Below are 14,155 nucleotides of genomic sequence, written 5' to 3'. Positions count from 1 at the left end.
GATATAAAATGTAGACTGGCAATGGCAAGGAAAGCGTTTCTCAAGAAGAAAAATTTGTTAACATCGAGTATAGATTTAAGTGTCAGGAAGTCGTTTCTGAAAGTATTTGTATGGAGTGTAGCCATGTATGGAAGTGAAACATGGACGATAAATGGTTTAGACAAGAAGAGAATAGAAGCTTTCGAAATGTGGTGCAACAGAAGAATGCTGAAGATTAGATGGGTAGATCACATAACTAATGAGGAGGTATTGAATAGAATTGGGGAGAAGAGGAGTTTGTGGCACAACCTGACTAGAAGAAGGGATTGGTTGGTAGAACATGTTCTGAGGCATCAAGGGATCACCAATTTAGTACTGGAGGGCAGCGTGGAGGGTAAAAATCGTAGAGGGAGACCAAGAGATGAATACACTAAGCATATTCAGAAGGCTATAGGCTGCAGTAGGTACTGGGAGATGAAGAAGCCTGCACAGGTCAGAGTAGCATGGAGAGCTGCATCAAACTAGTCTGACGACTGAAGACCACAACAACAACAGTGCCCCAAAGCATCATAATATACACTAACATCTCGTGAATAACGTCGAGGCATGCCCAGAAACACTTCAGTGTCGGAAAACTGGTGTTACTGATCTCAAATTGCGTTAAAATGCGTATGGGTAAAAAATGACACTGGTATAACAGGTAAAATTTTCATGCTTTTAGCTGAGCTATGGGGATGAAATATTGGTGAGTTGTACAACCCCATAAATGCTGAAAAATCCGGGAGCGTTTGGTCCTCCGATGATTATTGTGGGGGGGGGGGGGGGGGGAGGCTACGGCCCTCGAAAAACCATCGTGGGTCAAAAATGACCCACATGGTACTTGTAGTGTTCAACATCAGTCCTGCAGTTCTGGCTATCGATTCTGAACCGAGAAACCTAACGATGCTGGCCACGGCGCTAGAATCAGCATGCCTCCATATCCCTTCCAGAACCTCACTGACTCCGTTCCCGCACATCCCGCACCGGTCTGCGTTGCAAAAGGTGATTATACAGGCTTTCGAGATGTGGTCACATTAATGTGAGTGGACTGTGTATTTTCAACGAACATAAATGATCTGGCGGACACGGTGAGAAGTAATCTGCTGCTGTTTGCCGACGACATTGTGCTGTACGGGAAGGATACAAAGTGAATGAGACGAAATGTCTAGTTGGTGTGATGAAGAATGGTCGACTTCGGTTTATTGGGAGAGTTTTAGGAAATTCTGGGAAGGAGACTGCATATATGACAGTAGCGTGACCCATTCTTGAGTACTGCTCAAGTGCTTGGGATCTACACAAGGCCACATTAAAGGAAGACATCGAAGCAAGTCACAAGTAGCCTGCTAGATTTGTTACCAATGGGTTCGAAGAACGAGCACGTGATATGGAGATACTTCGGGGACTCAAATGGGAATCGTTGGAGGGAGGCGACCTTCTTTTCAAGGTACAACATTAAGAAAACTCGGAGAATTACCACTTGAAGCTGACTGCAGAACGATTCTACTGCTGCCAACGTATGTTTTGCGTAACCTCCACGAAGATAAGAGAGATTAGGGCTCATATGGACTAACATAGAGTAGCCTCTTCCTCGCTTTATCTTCAAGTTGAACAGGAAAGGAAATGATTAGTAGTGGTACAGGGTACTCTTCGCCATGCGCCGTACGTTGGGTTGCAAAGCATGGACGTAAATGTAGAATGCTTTTTTATTCCAGTCCCTGATCACAAATGAATTCTTTAGACGATGACCGGTTTCAAACTGTAATGGCCGACCGGTGTGGCCGTGCGGTTGTAGGCGCTTCAGTCTGGAACCGCGTGACCGCTTCGGTCGCAGGTTCGAATCCTGTCTCGGGCATGTATGTGTCTGATGTCTTTAGGTTAGTTAGGTTTAAGTAGTTCTAAGTTCTAGGGGACTGATGACCACAGATGTTAAGTCCCATAATGCTCAGAGCCATTTGAACCAACCAAACTGTAATGACCACCCACAGATCTTTTTGACACCATGTCCTAAATTGATACGGCCATAATGGCATCGTCAAAACATATAAATATAATCAGTATGTTTGGACGATGCCACTATGGCCGAATCAATTTAGGACATGGTGTAAAAAAGATCTGAGGATGGTCATTACAGACTGAAACCGGTCATCGTCTAAAGAATTCATTTGTGATCAGAGACTGGAATATAAAAGCATTTTACAGTATTGGATACGCGATTATGTCGCAGTTGGTGGTAAATGTAGATACCACGCCAAGTGCTGGACAGGTGTGACGATGATGGAATCTGCCAATGATCGTCGTCGTTGAAGCTTACACACACACACACACACACACACACACACACACACACACACACACACACACACACACACACACACACACACACAAATACTGATATATTTATCGAGTGAAGCTGTATGCAGAACCTTTCTCGACTGACGACACGAAGTGGTGTCGCTCCTGTGTCCAGAGCACCTGCCTCTGCAACCTGCAGCCACATCACAGAAAGCGGCAACGGTGTTGACCGTGCTGGCAATCCGTGGTGCTCCAGACGTCGTCCCACTGAGTGTGTGGGCACTTATCCCGCTACAAAACTAGCCTACTTACTAACACAAGCTACGTGATGTGTCAACGACTCTTCAGGTCCGACCGAACAACATATTTGCTCTCTCGGACGTTAGTTGCAAGTTACCGTTGTAGCGCGCACGTCGCTGAGAAAGTTTCTCCTGAACCCAGCCATCCTATGAACGCACATCGGCCATGGGATCCTGAGGAACGCGAGCAGCAATGTCGAGGGATGATAAAACACTATCTCGACTTTGCTGTTGTTGAATTCTGGCACGTGCTGTTGGAAGTTTCTCCTTTAACAAGAGACGTATCACAATCTTCGCAAAAGCAACACGCGGACAAACAGAGCTACAGCCAAAGCATCTGTGAAGAAACATTGGCTAACAGAAGAAACACATTAATCGAGTGACACAAGAAGGAAATACGAAAATATTCGGGGAAAGACAGGAATACTGTTGTATAAGTCGTTTACAAATGAAAGAAATTGCAACTGCAGTGCAGCCAAGGCGAAACAGCTACAGGAAAAAGGCGATGAAATGTAAAATGAAATAATCTGCAGAAGGAATGACTCAGCATAAGGAAAAGTCAGAACAACCTTCAGACACACTCTCATTAAAGGCAACGAAGACAGGATTGAGAGTGCAGGTGGAATTTCGCTGTTACAGGTATAGAAAAGAAGGCTATGTGGAAAGAATAAAATGAAGGCGTCTACGAGCGGGAGGAACTGTCCACTGACATGATAGAAGGAAAGTAAAAGTCGTCATTTTTTCGGTCTTCCGTCGTTCCCTACTTGCTTCGTAATTCATGGAGGTATGTTCCGCCATTGCAAAAAAATTAAAGGCAGTTTGTTTTTTCTCATATGCACTTCGATTTTTTTATTTGTGAAACATCTTCAGTGGTCAGTAACATATGTAGGTTTCTACAAATATAACACATGCCTAATATACTTGTTGGGCAACGGCCTTGCCGCAGTGGATACACCGGTTCCCGTGAGATCACCGAAGTTAAGCGATGTCGGGCGTGGTCGGCATATGGATGGGTGACCATCCAGGCCCCCATGCGCTGTTGTCATTGTTCGGGGTGCACTCAGCCTCGTGATGCCAATTGAGAAGCTACTCGACCGAATAGTAGCGGCTTCGGTCAAGAATACCATCATAACGACTGGGAGAGCATTGTGCTGACCCCAAGCCCCTCCTATCTGCAGCCTCCTCTGAGGATGACACGGCGGTCGGATGGTCCCGGTAGGCCACTCGTGGCCTGACGACGGAGTGCTTTTATGTACTTGTTAAACATATGTTACTATGTAACGTTTTCTTGTGTAATTCTCTTGTTTTTCAGGTTAGAAGCAACTTTCGCAGCACAAGTTTCGTGAGGTTAAATTACTTTTTGATGTTACTTACCATTTCCAATGTTGCTAGTTCATGTGTGTCGTCCTAGACATGTGTTTACTCGGTCCCTATAACCCAGATGGCCAATATCTGTTTTTTTTTTTTCACCCACATTGATTACAAAACTTCACTGGACCTTTATTTGTGTGTTGAACGTGTGTGTATGTTTACTGTGTGTGGTTTTGCCAATTGTCGTAGTGTGTTTTATCTTTAGTATTTTGTTGGTGTAATGTGTGTGCGTGAGTTTCCTTATATGTTAATGTGTTATTCTTTATCTTTGTTTCTTTTTATTATTTCTGTGTGTGTGTGTATGTGTGTGTGTGTGTGTGTGTGTGTGTGTGTGTGTGTGTGTGTGTGTGTGTGTGTGTGTGTGTGACAGACAGAGAGAGACACCAAGAAACACGCTCCAATCACATTTACAGGTAAAAACAGATAAACCAGATAAATACCAAGAAGCAGGTATATACCAGTTAGAATGCCAGGAATGTGAATCAATATATCTGCAACTGATATGCAAGAATTTCAGAACTAGGTGTGTTAGTAACCAAGTAATACACGAAACCGATCCAAGTAAAACAAATATTGTTTTCTTCGTAAACCTCTGAACAATAACGGAAATAAGCCTCTCGTGATTCTACACGTAACAAGACAAAAGAATCATACAGAAGGTACAATACAGGCGATACAGAGAAAACTGATGTGATGTGAGCGATACAAACTAAAATGACAGAGTGAGAGAGAGTCAGCGGTGCACCAGGAGTATATAGCTGCGAGTCGCCGGTAGACGGCGCTGCGGAGACGGTGCCGTGTGGTACACGCATGTAGGTAAAAAAAAGAAAAAAAAAGGGGAGGTGGCATTAGTCACAGACTTAAAGCCGATGTTCATCATTTTATTTCGCCCAAAACATTAGTTTCACCGTATTTGTACTCCCATAGTTCATATAGTTCACCGCTGGGACACTTCCCCGTCATGACACTCTGTGTCGTATTACTAGAGCAAATGCGAATTTTAAAACAGGAAAAGGTTGTAAATTGCCTTCCCGGCACTACGTTATTCATGTGAGCTCTATAACTTTTAGTATTTAAAACAGTTATTGCGCACACGCTACAGAAGTAATGAACAAAAAGCACCCGCAAACAATAGTCTGCAAATGTTTGGCCTACCTAAAATGGTCCCCACTCTGACTTCAAAATAACATGCACCGTAATTGGACATGGTAAGTAACACCAAACGTTAATTTAGCCTCACGAAACGTTCGTAGGAAAAGTTGTATCTCACCGAAAAGGTAAGAGAATAACATGAAAAAGCATACCGTGCTAAAATACTTGCAACTGATACATATTGCAATTGTACTGTATTGTATTGTATGTTAACCGGGGACCTAGAAACGACGGAGAGGCTCCGTCCCCGCCGCAGCCGCAGTGGTCCACAACCCCACGACGACTACCGCAGTCCACTTCACCCCTCCGCCGCCCCACACCGAACCCAGGGTTATTGTGCGGTTCGGCCCCCGGTGGACCACCCAGGGAACGTCTCACACCAGACGAGTGTAACCCCTATGTTTGCGTCGTAGAGTAATGGTAGTGGTTGGTGTACGCGTACGTGGAGAACTTGTTTGCGCAGCAATCGCCGACATAGTGTAACTGAGGCGGAATAAGGGGAACCAGCCCGCATTCGCCGAGGCAGATGGAAAACCGCTTAAAAACCATCCACAGACTGGCCGGTTCACCGGACCTCGACCCAAGTCCGCCGTGCGGATTCGTGCCGGGGACCAGGCGCTCCTTCCCGCCCGGAAAGCCGTGCTTTAGACCGCACGGCCAAGCGGGCGGGCTCATAATGCAATTAATATAAAAAATTCCGTTTAATTTATGTCTATGGTCTCAAACATTTTGTTAACAGATTAGCAGTTTCGGTCTATAATGACCATATTCAGATCTCTGTTTTATAAAAACAATGTCCTAATGTGCTGCAGCCATAGTGGCATCGTCAAATGTTAAATGCAGAATCAACACCGGCATTTAACATTTCACGATGCCACTATGGATCCAGTACATTAAGACATTGTTTTTATAAAACACAGGTCTTAAGATGGTCACTATAGACCGAAACCGGTAATCCGTTAATAAAAAGTTTGTGACCATAGGTGTAAATTAATGGAAATTTATTCTATATACAGATCACTGTTTTATTCAGGATAATATCGCAGCTTGTGCAATACACGTATTATAGGCCACTAAAATGCTTCATAAGCAAAAGAAGCGGAACGTATTTACCACAAAAAATTATTTTTTATTTGCAAAGGAGGAATACACTTCAATAAGATAGGAGATGATTCGGAACACGCAGATGATCCACTATTATAGTCAGACTTTGAAAGAGATTTGGAACACTTGAGATCAAATATGGCCAAGCATGGATGACATTCCATCGGAATTTCTAAGGTCATAGAGTCTATGGCTATCAAATGACTATTCAAGACTGTGCCAGTCTCTTCATCTCAAGATAGCATTTGCAGCCTACACGCTCAATTATTTTCTGGATGTATTCCAATCTCTGTCTCATTCACGGTATTTGCCCTCTACAGTTGCCTCTAGTACCACGGAAGTTATTTCGAGATGTTCTAATATATGTCCTTCTATCCTGTCCCTTTTTATTGTCAAACTTTTCCATATGCAGGGTGATTTTTTCCTCCGTGTACAGACTCCATGGATTGATAGATGAGAGGATACGGAACGAAAAAGTTCTGATGAACTTATGTCCGGAAATGCATGGTTTCCATGCTAGGGACCATTTATACAATCATATATTGTTACAGGGACTGCGGTCTAATAGGCGCTATACCACGCAACCACAGTTACAGTACGTGTTGCAATTGATTTCCCTGTACCTCACCGCATGCGTGTACGCCCCGCAGCGTGTTCTGTCTCACATGTTCACATCGGGCAGGCTGCACACGAACAGTGTCAAAGGCACCATGAATACGCTGCTCCAGCGTCTCCACATCTGGAATGGGCTTTGCATACACGATACTTTTGAGACGGCCCCATAACTAGGAATCACACGGATTGAGATCCGGAGAACTAGCAGCCCACGCAACTGGACACCCTCGTCCGATCCATCGACCAAGAAAGACACGATTGAGAAGTGTCCGGACGTTAACGGCGAAGTGGGCTGGAGCACAACCATCTAGCAGCCACATAACCCTTCGAATCATCAATGGCACTTCTAGCAGGGAAGCAAACTCACCCGCAACAACGCCGATAGTTCCGGGGTGTTAGGCGACGTGGAAGCGAGACTGGTCCCAAAATACGGTCGCCAGTTATCCCGGCCCACACATTCCGGCTGTACCCATGCTGCTGAAATCGTGGTTGTACGGTGAAGAAACCAGTGACAAAACTTCTCTCGCTGTGGAAAGTCTGTTGCTAGCAAGCCCTGGACACGCTGTAAGTGATAAGGTTAGTAACAATTGTCACGGAGAATGTTGCACACGGTCGATTGGCTTTCCCTGTACTGACGGGACAACTGCCTGGTACTGACATGGCGGGCGCCTTCCACAGTGTTAATCAGATTTTCCTCCAAGTATGGTGTCCGAACATTTCGGGTACATCATTCATGATTTTCTGCTTCCTGAAAGAAACCTGTCTCAGACGAACGGCGAAACACTGTTGCAAACATCAAATACTGTGTTTGTTGTCGGCGGAGATAGATCTCCTGATACAATCTTGCTGCCCACCGCCCGTAGCCATTTGCCTTTCCATAAGTTCAAAGTGGTTCAAATGGTTCTGAGCACTATGGGACTTAACTTCTGAGGTCATCAGTCCCCCTAGAACTTATAACTACTTAAACCTAACTAACCTAAGGACATCACACACAACCATGCCCGAGGCAGTATTCGAACCTGCGACCGTAGCGGTGACGCGGTTCCCAACTGTAGTGCCTAGAACCGCTCGGCCAACCCAGCCGGGCTTTCCATAAGTAGACACCATGTCGGCATGCTCTCGATTCGAATACGGAACCATTATGTACACAGCTGTATCACATCCACTACAAGGTGAGTCAGCAACAGAAGTCATTTGCACACAACAGTACCAATTAGTAGGGTAGGAGCGGTTCTAGGCCATGACCTTTGAGGAACAGTACCATGCTGTAGGAGGAAAACATGCGTACTGTAGCTGTGGCTGCACCGCAGGCCCTGTAACAAAGTTTGAGTCAATAGATGGTCTCTAGCATAGAAGCCAAGCGGACATAACTCCATTAAACCTTTTTTGTTCCGTATTGTGTCATCGATCAGTCCCTAGAGTTTGTACACGGTGGAAAAATCACACTGTATTCCTTTCCTCGCCGATTCTGCGGAGAACTTCCTTATTCCTTACCATATCAGTCTGCCTACTTTTCAACATTCTTGTGTAGCACCAAATCCCAAATGGTTCTATTTTTGTTGTTGCTGTGTTTCCATAATACATGATTCACTACCAATCAACGGCCTACTCGAAACGTACATTCTCAAAAATGTATTCCTCTCAGATTAAGGACGATGTTTCATAGCTGCAGACCTCTCTCGACCAGCTACGCCCTCTTTGTCTGTGCTAGCATGCTTTCTGTGTCCTCCTCGCTTCATCCATTACGTGCTATTTTTGCTTTCGAGGTGGCAGCAATTTCTTGCTAAACTGATAACTGCACGCTTCTCGTTATGTTTGTCCTTCTTCGCTTTACTCTCAATGCAAATTCTATTCTCATTGGCCGATCATTCCGTTCAGCATTTCCTATGATTCTTCTTCACTCACACTGAGGATAGTAACCAGTACTAAAGAGAGGTAGGTTTATACAAGAGTTAATAACCTTTCCTAATTGTGGGAAACTACTAATTTCTTCATCATGGAGGAAAGTGGGAAGGTGGGCTGGTAAGGAAGGATTGGCAACGAAGAGCAAGCAGATGAATGTAAGATAAATACTGGCTATCCATTTTGTGATTAAGTGTGATTTGCGGAGTAGCCGTGTAGATGTTTTTCCGTTGTACTTTTTGGTTATTGCATATTACAGAATTCTACATCTACATGGCTGCTATGTAAATCACACTGAAGTACATCGCAGAGGATTCATCGAACCACCTTCACAATAATTATCTGTTATTTCGTTCTCGAATAGGGCAAAGAAAAAATGAACACCTATGTATTTTCGTACGAGCTCGAATTTCCCCTATTTTATTATGACGCTCGTTTCTCCCCTTGTAGGTCGGCGTCAACGAAATATTTTTGCTTTGGGAGGAGGAAGTTGGTGTTTGAAATTTCGTGAGAAGATCCCGCCGCAATGAGAAACGCCTTTGTTTCAATGATGTCCACTGCAGATCCCGTATAATGTCCAACTCACTTTCTCCTCTTTGTCTCGATAATATTAAGCATGCTGCCCTTCTTTGAACTTCCTCGACGTACTTCGTTAATCTTCTGTAGTAAGGATCTCACTCCGGGCAGCAGTACTCCAAAAAGAGGACGGACAAGCGTAGTGTAGGCAGCCTCTTTAGTAGATATGTTACATCTTCTAGGCGTTCTGCCAATAAAACGCATTGTTTGCTTTTCCTCCCTCACAACATTAGCCCATTCTTTCGGTACGGAGCTCTAGTCGAGCGTGCGGTTGTATATGATAGTTAAGTTTGGAGCTTTTGCATCATCATACTATGAAAGGCACCTAAGTGATATACAATCTGGACCGGAAGCTGTTATTAACTGATTCAAGGTGCTTCACTGCTCCGAGACTGTCTTCTTCTAAGTTGGCAGCTGCTCTTGATTCGAATTCTGAAATATTTAATTTATCTTCTTTGGTGACGGAATATCGGAAGGCTGTGTTTAGTAACTGTGCTTTAACAGCACTGTCATCGATAGTATTTCCATTGCTATTGGGCAGAGAAGGCAGCACTGTGTGTTCGTAACACATCAGAAATGTAACGTCCACTGCTCAAAATGCCGTCATTGGGAACAAGAGGTGACCGAGACGTGTAACCAATGGCACCCCAAACCATCACGTCGGGTGATACGCCAGTATGGCGACGACGAATACACGCTTCCAATGTGCGTTCAACGCTATGTCGCCAAACACGGATGCGACCATCATGATGCTGTAAACAGAACCTAGATTCATCCGAAAAAATGACGTTTTGCCATTCGTGCACCCAGGTTCGTCGTCGAGTACACCATCGCAGGCGCTCCTGTCTGTGATGCAGCGTCAAGGGTAACCGCAGCCATGGTCTCCGAGCTGATAGTCCATGCTGCTGCAAACGTCGTCGAACTGTTCGTGCAGTTGACTTAGGCATCGAGATGTGGCTGCACGATCCGTTACAGCCATGCGGATAAGATGCCTGTCCTCTCGACTGCTAGTGATACGAAGCCGTTGGTCCACCACGGCGTTCCGTATTACCGTCCTGAACCCACCGATTCCATATTCTGCTAACAGTCATTGGATCTCGACCAACGCGAGCAGCAATGTCGCGATACGATAAACTGCAATCGCGATAGGCTACAACCCGACCTTTATCAAAGTCGGAAACGTGATGACATCACAACAACATTTCACCAGGCAACGACGGTCAACTGCTGTTTGTGTATGAGAAATCGGTTGGAAACTTTCCTCATGTCAGCACGTTGTGAGAATGCTCTGAAAAGCTAATCATTTGCATATCATAGCGTCTTCTTCTTGTTGGTTAAATTTCGCGTCTGTAGCACGTCATCTTCGTGGTGTATCAATTTTAATGGCCAGTAGTGTAGTTCTAAGTTCTAGGGCACTGATGACCTCAGATGTTAAGTCTCATAGTGCTCAGAGCCATTTGAATCATTTTTTGAACCTGTTTTGAGTACCATGGTTTATAAGCTCCGTAGTCTGTTAATTTATTTGGTAAAATTCTTTCATTTGCTGTCGATACTATTTCTTTGAATTCAAGCCACATCTGGTCTTCACTTACCGGTACATTGTTAATTTGGAAGGGATGGAGTTTGTGACTAGGAATGGCGCCATTGAATTTTTATCAAATTTTTTATATAGATAAATTTCTCATTTATTTATGGTGGATCTGGTAGTTAACCCTGTGTTCACTAATGCCTGTACCCATTTTTATGCCCGTTATTAGCTCAAGATTATTTGTTGCAAAGAGGTCAAGCGCGTTTTCACAACCGTTTACTATTGAAGTGAGCTTATGAATTGATTGCTCGAAATAATTATCAGAGAATTCGTTTATCGCAATTTCGGATGACGTTTTATGTGCACTTCTGGATTTAAACATCTATTTTCGACAACATGTCGAGGGTAAATTGAAGTAATTGTTGCAAATTTCTCAAGCACACGGGTGACTACGGGAAGATACTGAATAAATCCTAATTACATTTTACCGTGCAACGAACCACCGGAGATCGTGAGCCCCTGGTACCAAAATGCCCAGAAGCTACCCTTAAACTGCTTCTTGACGTAGTATTTTTTGTGACAACATACACTTTTTAAATGCAACAACTCCTGTTGACATTACCAGACGAAAATTAGGGTAAATGAGAACGTGAGTATTGCAGGATTCTAGTGCGAGTGCCGCGCGGGGTAACCGTGCGGTCCTAGGCGCCTTGTCACGGTTCGCGCGGCTCCCCCCGTCGTGGGTTCGAGTCCTCCCCTGGGGTGTGTGTCGATAGCGTTAGTTTTAGATAGTTTGTAAGAAGCAGATGTACGAGCAGGGCGCAGTAATAATACGTTGTTGCATCCCATAGGGTGTAGTTGATATGTCCTTTCACAGCGTGTTTCAGCTTTCACCATGCGGGGAACGGGCCAGCAGAGGTACACGTCCAACCCAACGATTTGGAAATAATTCGAGGAGACGTGCTGTAGTACACCATGGGCTGGACGGCCATCATGTTTGCCACCACAGGTTCCTCCTGGTCTGCATAGGAACGCCTTCTAGCATCCTGGAAGGTGATCTGTTTGGAGGCTACGATAATCGTGCGAGTTCAGTGTTACGTCTATGAAAAACGGACCTATGAGCTGATGATTCACTACTCCACACTACACGTTTACACTCCACGGACGCTGACGATCCACCTGATGAATCCAAAGGGGTTCTCAATAGACCAGTAGTACATGTTACGGCGCTTTATTGGCCATGATTGGTAAATGTGGCTTCATCACTAAACAAGGTACGTGATACATCTGGAGTATCCTGCCTTAATGGACATGTACAAAAATTAACACGATTCTGACAATTGTCACCATGGAGCTTTTGATGGAGAGAGACGTGACAGGGATGGAATCTATAGCGATGGAGAACGACTGACTCATGCCACTTCCTCGTGCGACTGCGCGGGAGCTAACGTACGAATCAGCTGCAACAGCAGCAAAAACATTATTTTCTCCTCCTTCTCTCGTCAATTATTGCCTTCAGTTACGTTGTCTAGTTGTTACACCATCACTTTTACATAACTGGCTGAAGGGGTTGATAAGTAACTGCCGAAATGGTTGACGTCTATTGCATATTTTGTTGCATACACCGTTCCTCTTGAAAAATTATCAGTTTGCACAAGAGGTACACTTTCTAGTTATTATTAAATTTGTTTAATCGATAAACATACAAGCCCCTGCGAGAACCATCTCTACAGCTAATCCATCTCTCCCTAGAACCATTTCTACACTAATACCTGGGGAAAGATTCAAGCAACACAAGAAAAAAAAACATCCAGTAAGCTTGGCCTGTATTATGCACACGTACTGTAAAACACATCTGTTGCACTGGAAGCTCTTTCCTAATATGTCATCAGCAGTTCGAGACACTAATTTGTACGGATATTCGTCAACTAAATACGATATGGAACAACACTATTTGTTAGTTTCGCATCCCGTCCTGTCGCTCCGTGTGTGACTTTGAAGAGTGCACGAGACCCGGAACTTGTCACAGCTGAGAAATATGTGGTACTCTCCTTGCCGTGTAGGATGCGAGATAGTTTGTACGTACCACCCTTACTCAGTTCTTTGTGAGTTATGTAAGCCGACGTCATTATATTACTTTTCACACTAATCATATCTGTTTGTAATTTTTTTCATGTAACATACTAATTAGCGGAATATGAGCTGTCAGTTTTATCATTTAAGAAATGTTAGCTGTATAACTTTCAGAGCTGGGACGTGTACTGAAGCTGCCAAGGTTTAAGAGTTGCGAAACGTGCCTTCTCATTACAGAAAATTGCACGAAGAAAAAATACTCCAGTTATTCGACATTAAAAGATACGAATAATTTAAAAGATACGCGTGTATTCTCTTCTTGTCCAAACTATTTATCGTCCATGTTTCACTTCCATACATGGCTACACTCCATACAAATACTTTCAGAAACGACTTCCTGACACTTAAATCTATACTCGATGTTAACAAATTTCTCTTCTTCAGAAATGCTTTCCTTGCCATTGTCAGTCTACATTTTATATCCTCTCTACTTCGGCCATCATCAGTTATTTTGCTCCCCAAATTGCAAAACTCCTTTACTACTTTAAGTGCCTCATTACCTAATCTAATTCCCTCAGCATCACCAGACGTAATTCAACTACTTCCATTGTCCTCGTTTTGCTTTTGTTGATGTTCATCTTATATCCTCCTTTCACGACACTGTCCATTCCGTTCAACTGCTCTTCCAAGTCGTTTGCTGTCTCTGACAGAATTACAATGTCATCGGCGAACCTCAAAGTTTTTATTTCTTCTCCATGGATTTTAATATCCACTCCGAATTTTTCTTTTGTTTCCTTTATTGCTTGCTCAATATAACATCGGGGAGAGGCTACAACCCTGTCTTACTCCCTTCCCAACCACTGCTTCCCTTTCATGCCCCTCGTCTATTATAGCTGCCATCTGGTTTCTGTACAAATTGTAAATAGCCTTTCGCTCCCTGTATTTTACCCCTGCCACCTTAAGAATTTGAAATAGAGTATTCCAGTCAACATTGTCAAAAGTTTTCTCTAAGTCTACAAATGCTAGAAACGTAGGTTTGCGTTTCCGTAATCTTTCTTCTAAGATAAGTCGCAAGGTCAGTATTGTCTCACGTGTTCCAACATTTCTACGGAATCCAAATTGATCTTCCCCGAGGTCGGCTTCGACCAGTTTTTCCATTCGTCTGTAAAGAATTCGCGTTAGTATTTTGCACCTGTGACTTATTAAACTGATAGTTCGGTAATTT

The sequence above is a fragment of the Schistocerca piceifrons genome, chromosome 9 (assembly GCF_021461385.2).
Source record: "Schistocerca piceifrons isolate TAMUIC-IGC-003096 chromosome 9, iqSchPice1.1, whole genome shotgun sequence".
Lineage (NCBI taxonomy): Eukaryota > Metazoa > Arthropoda > Insecta > Orthoptera > Acrididae > Schistocerca > Schistocerca piceifrons.
The sequence above is the reverse complement of the archived record's forward strand: the minus strand, read 5'-3'. Positions refer to the sequence as shown.